At 42.0% G+C, this 7,556-nt stretch overlaps 1 pseudogene; it reads left to right on the forward strand.

The window, feature by feature from the left end:
* The first annotated feature begins 5,744 nt into the window (after nucleotides 1-5,744).
* On the forward strand, nucleotides 5,745-7,266 carry LOC112084393 (annotated as a pseudogene).
* The last annotated feature ends 290 nt before the right edge of the window (nucleotides 7,267-7,556 follow it).

Genomic DNA, 7,556 nt, shown 5'->3' on the forward strand with positions numbered 1-7,556 from the left:
TATGGAGGACTTACTCCTTTGAAGCAGCACTTGATTGGGGGTTTTAGGAATACTACAACATGTCTAGATGCTCCAGATTATGTTATAACAGAATTGATGTTGTTCATGAACAAAAAGAAAGACAACCAATAACAAGCGGCTTGCCATTGGCTGATGAAGATGATGATTACTAAAAACCAGAAGAACAATGATTTCATTTCATTTTATTGTTTTGAATTTATGTTTTATGAAGACTGGATTTGTTCTTTTCTTGTTTTGGAAATTCTGGAGTGATTTGGTTGTGTTTTAGTGATCTGGTTTTAATCAGTTGTTAACTTGTTACTCAGAATTCAGGGATTTGATTGTGTTTAAGTTGTAGTATACACGGGTTACTAAATTTTCAGGGATTAAACAAGCTGCACACAAAGGCGCGCGCCATAGACCGGAATGGCACAAGGCGCATGGCTCAAGGTTCGTCGCCATGGTGCGCCATGAGCTATTTTAAACACAGTCGCAGTCTCACTCCGGGCCTCTTCCAGATGACGTTCGACCTTAGACAAATCCGACTCGTACTCAGCCATTAGCTCGTTGATAGCCGCTACAAACTGCAAAGGAAAATATGTGTTAAACACTTGGTGCCACAATGTGCCATCGCGCCGTAGGATCTCGGTCTCCTCAGCTGCTCGGGAGGAGGAAGACGCGTGTTGGCGTTATTAACACGCAAAAACATCACCGCCAAGGCATCCGGGTCGTCAACGACCAGCTTGTGCGATGCGGGATCACTGGACGCCGGCTTGCATTTCTTCTTGGGCGGCTCGTCTTTCTGAACGACCACCCCTTTCCCTTTCTCAGTAGCTGATCATTTTTTACCAGCGTCATGCTTCTGTAGATGCGAAGCCGGGGGCCTTGACGACTTCGGGAGGGCCAAAATAGCCGAGTTGGACGGCGTCTTGCTCTGAGCCGCAAAATCCTCTCTGGGCGCCTCGGGGATGATCTCACCCGGTCCCACCTCGGGCGCCGCCTCCTTCTCAATCGCCTCGGTGACATTTTCCTCCGCAGCTCGGATCGCGCCTTCCCCTTCATGGATCGTCTCGAGAAACAGCCTCGGCCTCGGTTTGAGTCGCCTAGGCGGCTTGTTTGGCAGCCTCTTTGGCTTCACGCCTCTTTCTGTCTCTAAGAGTGATGATCACCATCTTTTCTCTTGTATCCTTTGAAGAATTCGAAGAAGAAGAGCTAACAGATACTCCGGCGAAAATGGCTCGCGCTCTTTCCACTCTCTCAAACGTGAAGTGCTTCCTCCAATTGAATCTCCGAGCCGCAAGGGTATATCGAACAATGAAGAGGTCGACAACGAACGGAAGGAAGAATGCTTCGAACTGCAAAACCAACACAAAAACAACCAGGTTAGTAAGAGAAAATCGCACCATAACAGCTCTGAGCCGAGGCAAAGCTTCGGATCGGCTACCAAGTGGTCTTCAAGTGGTCTTGGTTTTTCGGGCGAAGTCCTCGCCCACCGAAGCCTCGTTCACCAAGACATAGAAGAAGCGCTCGGTCCAAAACTGATCTTTGCTTGGGAAACCGCTTATAATCCGGCGATTGGACTTGTTGGAGATATAAAATATACCTTCTTTTGGAGCCCTTCTGATCTCCAACAAGTTGAGCAGATGACCCAGTTCAATGTCGAGTCCGCACTCAAAGCCCCGAACTAGGATGCCAATCATATGCCGCAAGCCTCTCGGTAAGATCTGCCCAATTGAGATCTCGTGCTTCCACAGGTACTCGAGGATAACTCCAGGGATCGGGAACCAAAGAAAACAGAGCTCGAAAAATGCCTTGTACTGGGTAAAGTGATTCTCACGACGCTTGTCAGCTCAGTCACTCTTCTCCGGAATGACGAATTCTACCGCCTCGGATATTCCAAAGCGGTGTCGCAACACCTCCGGTCTGGCCTTTGTCTTTTCCCTCGCTTGTGATTCCTTTTCCCAGAAAAAGAAACACCTCGGGATGCCATGAGACGTTCTAATTCAAGTCTCGCCTCGACCGGATCAAAAGGAAACGCTTCTTCCTCGGCTTTTACCGCGGCGTAATCAACGTCTTCATTACAGGCAGTACCTAGAGCAGCTTGTTGAAACCGACGGCTCGTTATTTGGAGAACGAGCACCCGAGGGATTCGAGTGATTCGACGCCTCGTCGCTTTCAGATGAGTGATTGGAAGGGCTCGGTGAGACAGACGCCTCAGAGGATCCTGTCACGCCTCTCATCTCAGCATCTACACAGCTCGGCTCGTAGTGGAAAAGGGGGTCTAGCGAATCGTCGGAGCGGTTCGACATGATTTACAGCTCGTACAGAAATTAAAATACTACGCGGCGAATTTTCGTCGGAAAAAGATCTGAAACGGCGGAGGCCTCGGAACCCTAGCCGGAAAATAAATAAACTAGAGAGAGAGAAAGAAGAGAGAAGGGAGAGCTACCTTTAGTGAAATCGAAGATCTGAAGTTATGAGGATAGGAGAAGGGGATTCATCCTCTTATAGAACAAGCCGAGGCGCTTGAGTTCCGCGTGAACCTCGGGAAGCCACCAAGATAACGGTGCGTGGAGTCCGCGGCATATGAAAAAACTCTGGACGTGTTTGTTGCACGCGCCAGTACCTGAGAATCTTCTTTCGGAAAACCAACGGTCGGTAAGTTTGAGTCTTTCGTTAATGCCGCGGCATAGCTTTCACAAAATGTCTCGTCGTTTATTCGGCTCAGCATAGTTTTCACAAAACGCCTCGTCGTTTATTCGGTTCGGCATAGTTTTCACAAAACGTCTCGTCATTTATTCGGCTCGGCATAGCTTTCACAAAACGCCTCGTCATTTATTCGGCTCGGCATAGTTTTCACAAAATATCTCGTCGTTTATTCGGCTCGGCATAGTTTTCACAAAACGCCTCGTCGTTTATTCGGCTCGGCATAGCTTTCACAAAACGCCTCGTCGTTTATTCGGCTCGGCATAGCTTTCACAAAATGCCTCGTCGTTTATTCGGATCGGCATAGTTTTCACAAAACGCCTCGTCCTTTATTCGGCTCGGCATAGTTTTCACAAAACGCCTTGTCGTTTATTCGGCTCGGCATAGCTTTCACAAAACGCCTCGTCGTTTATTTGGCTCGGCATAGCTTTCACAAAAAACGCCTCGTCATCTTAAAATATATTGGGAAAGTTCGTCTTTGTCCTTTATCAGAATCGCCTCACCTTCAACAAATTGGTCCGATACGATCATCTGTTTCGGAATATCTCATCAGGTAGTATGGACCGTGTCTCGCATCATTGCCTCGTCGTTACCTTAAAACACGTCTCGGCGTTATCGAGCATCATCGCCTCGTCGTTATCTTAAAACATGGCTCGGCGTTCTCGAGTAAAATCGTCTCGTTGTTGCGTCAAAACACGGCTCAGCGTTAATGATACAGCTCGACATCCTTTTTGAAAAGGCAACACCGATTTGGCATCCTCTGAGAGCACCTCGTCATTGTTACTCCATGACGGCTTGGCTTCTTAATTGCCTCGTCAGATAAATAGCTTGGCACCTCACCGAAATTACAGCACCAGCACGACGGCTCGGTATCATTTTGAAAATGCTCGACGAAACCGCACCATAGTGACTCAGTGAGTATGGTTAATCCTGCCTTCAAAGCTTCATGCTTGATCTTTATGGATTTTAATTTTGCTTCGGTTATAGTTTGGTTTAGCTACATGTTTAACTTGATATCGTTTGTTTCATCCGATGAGTCTAACTTGATATCCTTTGTTTTGTGCACAAGATGCCGATAAGCTGGAGCGAGCCCTCCTCTAATGATGAACCGGAGCAAGACTTGCGTTGGGCATACTTGGATGCCAACTATGGCATTCCCGAGAAATGCTTCTGTGGTAAAAGGATGAAGATTAAAGTATCCAGAGGTGGGACTCAGGGGACTCCTAGATGCAAATATTATATGTGTCCTGAGTATGTAAACGGGGTATGATGATCTTATCATCACTTTAATATCTTTATGCGTTTTTTTTTACATTGTTTGACCTTGAATCCAACTATGTGCAGGAGACTTATCAGCATATTTTTAAGTGGTGGGATGAGGCAGTGGAGGAGCAGATCTCCTGGTTGGAGATAAGGCTTCAAGACCAAAGGGAGACCATGCTAGACAGACTTCCTCAACCCACCATTGGAGTAGTGAGGGAGGAGCTAAGGGTCCTCGAAGGAGAAGTGAGGGAGGAGCTACGGGTGCTCGAAGGAGAAGTTGCTAATCTGAAGCAGCAAATAGCACATCAAGGTGAAAGCTACCTTATGCTTTGCTTTCTTTGTGTATTTGCTGCTCTGTCTTACATGTTTAAGTAGTGTATGATGACCTGCTACGTGTTTAAGCGGTTTTTCCTTTAGGGTTTAGTAATCTATTATTGTGTAAGCGGCTTTACCTTTTTGTTAAGACATCTATTATCTATGTTGAATGTTGTTCTGGGTTTAAGGAACACAAACATTGTTAAGACATCTGTTATCGTTAATGTATCGTCATGTTTGGTTATTGCCTTGGAGAATTTGGTTACTTCTTTTTTCTTCTCTGTTATTTGGTTGACAGATCGGCTGGAAGGGAGATATCAGGAAGGTAATTTTTCCTTATTCTTTATGTTTATTGCTTTACGGTTATATATTTTTTTCGACTATACTGTATTAACACTCTTTTTCTGACTTTGCGAGGTCATGTCACATAAAGCTACGGTTCTTGAAACCATAAATACGAAGCATAACCGAGGAATACTCCCCGTGTTGAAATAAGGTTAGTCACTCATCCAACTACTTTACGTGGTAGCATTTAAGACAGTTAGGTGTATACTTATGGTATTTCTTGTCAATGGTTGCTGTTTAGGTTAGGTTGAATAGGGCTTTAAACCCTTATAGGCCATCATGTCATCAGTCATTTCTTCTTCTTTGTAAACTTAATGACATTCATTCATTGCAAACTACTCTGTTAGATATTTAGAAAACGTAAAAGCTTTGTAAACTTTAGAAGCTTTAGAAAACTGTAAAAGGTTTAGAAAACTTTAAACTTTAAAAACTTTAAAATCTTTAAAAGTTTTGAAAACTTGAGAAAACTGTACTCAAAATAAAGAAAACTTTAAACCCTTCTTTATTTCACCATCAAACCCTAAACCCTTCTCTATTTAACCTTCGTAAATCCTTCTTTATTAAACCCTTCTTCATTTCACCCTTCACCCCACCTAAACCCAGCTATGTATTCACCGCAAAGCTTTCTTAACCTTTTAAACAGCCAAGAAGAGACCAGTTTCTCATTCTCACCTAGTGTAGACCTAGGATCCTCTCAACTTCCACGGTTTAGGTCCCAGTAACACGGAGGAGCCCACTCTACCTGCTGACTCAGAAACATCGAAGAGGAAATGGCATCCAACTGAAGACGTCGTGTTGATTCACATAACTGTATTGTCGTATATTTGTATCCACATAATTCGTTTCACATATATCTTTGATTTTTACTTGTATCCACATATTTCAATTCTCGTATCTTTGTATCCACATAAATATTCAGTTGTTGGTATCCACTCAAATCTCATCTTCCATTATTCCCCAGCTATATATAGCAACAAAGTACCCTCAAATACCATATCTCTCTCAAAGTCTTCTCATCTATTTTCTTAAACACTTAAACGGTCGCTACATTATCTTTCTCTTCTCTTCTAACACTTAAACACATTATCTTCTTTTTTTTTTTTCAAATCTCTCTTATGGCATCTTCTTTCCACAATCCTTTCAACAATGATTTTGATGAAAGTTTTGATGAAAATTTTGATGCAAGTTTTGATGAAAGGTTTGATGACCTTTTCGATCAGAAATTTGACAATGTTTTCAACAGTTTTCTTGAGCGTCAAACCGTTCCAAAACCAAAGAAGAAGAAAAGAGCATATATTGAAAGAAACCGCGAACAAGGTCATATCCGTTTATGGAATGACTATTTCAGCGAAGATGCTACATACCCTCCCAATTTATTCCGCCGCCGTTTTAGAATGAACTAGCCATTGTTCATGCGTATAGTGGAACGGCTATCCCAAGAAATGCTTTTTTTCCAACAAAGGAGAGATGCTATTGGAAGGCTTAGTCTGTCAGGATTACAAAAATGTACGGCAGCAATTCGTATGTTAGCATATGGTAGTGCGGCTGATGCAGTTGATGAATACCTCCGTCTCAGTGAAAGTAAGGCAATTTCATGCTTGGAACATTTCACGGAAGGAATAATATCTTCGTTCGGGGATGAATACCTAAGAAGACCCACACGAGAAGATCTTCAACGCCTACTTGATGTCAGAGAGATACGTGGATTTCTCGGGATGATTGGAAGCATCGATTATATGCATTGGGAGTGTAAAAATTGCCCAACAGCCTGGAAAGGACAATATACACGGGGTTCAGGAAAACCAACAATTGTCTTGGAGGCTGTAGCATCACACGATCTTTGGTTTTGGCATGTATTTTTTGGACCTCCAGGTACTTTAAACGATATCAATGTTCTTCATCGCTCACCTGTTTTTGATGACATATTACAAGGTCGAGCTCCAAAAATCAGGTTCTCTGTCAATGGAAATGAGTACTGTCTGGGATATTCCCTCACCGACGGTATTTATCCAAAATGGACAACTTTTATCCAATCTATACACCTTCCCCAAAGTGAGAAAGACAAGTTATTTGCTACACGCCAAGAATATGTACGAAAAGATGTTGAAAGAGCTTTTGGAGTCTTGCAAGCAAGATTTGCTATTATAAAAAATCATGCTCTTATTTTGGATAAGGAAAAAATAGGAAAGATTATGAGAATATGTATCATATTACACAACATGATAGTAGAAGACGAAAGAGCAGTCAACACTCAATATGATATATCAGAGTTTGAACAAGAAGAAGGAACCAGATCTTCACAAGTCGATATGATGTATTCGACAGATATGCCCACAAATATTGGCAATATGATCGGCATTCGAAATCAAGTTCGTGCTATGATATTGATCAATGTTTTAAGGATGATCTGGTTAAACATATATGACATAAATTTGGTTAAGTGCTTGATGTATTTATATTTTGTTATTTTTGAACCATAAAATTTTCATATTTTGTATTTTTATATAAAATGTGTTATTTGTATTTTAAATTTGAGAATATGTATTTTTTATGATTATTTCTGAAATAAATCGAATTTTTTAAAAAATAACTAAAATATTATTATTTTATTTTGGTGATACTGAAAAACAGGTTTAGGGTTGGAGCTTTTATTTTGGTTGGATATGACTACTGTTTAAAAAAAAAACAAATATAAAATTTCTATAAACCCCAACCATGAGTATCATGGTCCTTCGGTTTTTCGGGTATGAGCCTTCGGGTCCGCAATCAAGATGGGTCGGGTTTTTCGGGTTTAGGACCTAAATGATTCTTGGAAATTTTTTAGTTCGGGTCTTATTCGTTTGCGTCGGTTTTGGACTCTCAAATTAGAACCAAAATAGATCTAAAATTGGATTTAAATCGGAAAAAAACTGATTTAAACCCGAAAA

The sequence above is a fragment of the Eutrema salsugineum genome, unplaced genomic scaffold (assembly GCF_000478725.1).
Source record: "Eutrema salsugineum unplaced genomic scaffold, Eutsalg1_0 scaffold_4, whole genome shotgun sequence".
Lineage (NCBI taxonomy): Eukaryota > Viridiplantae > Streptophyta > Magnoliopsida > Brassicales > Brassicaceae > Eutrema > Eutrema salsugineum.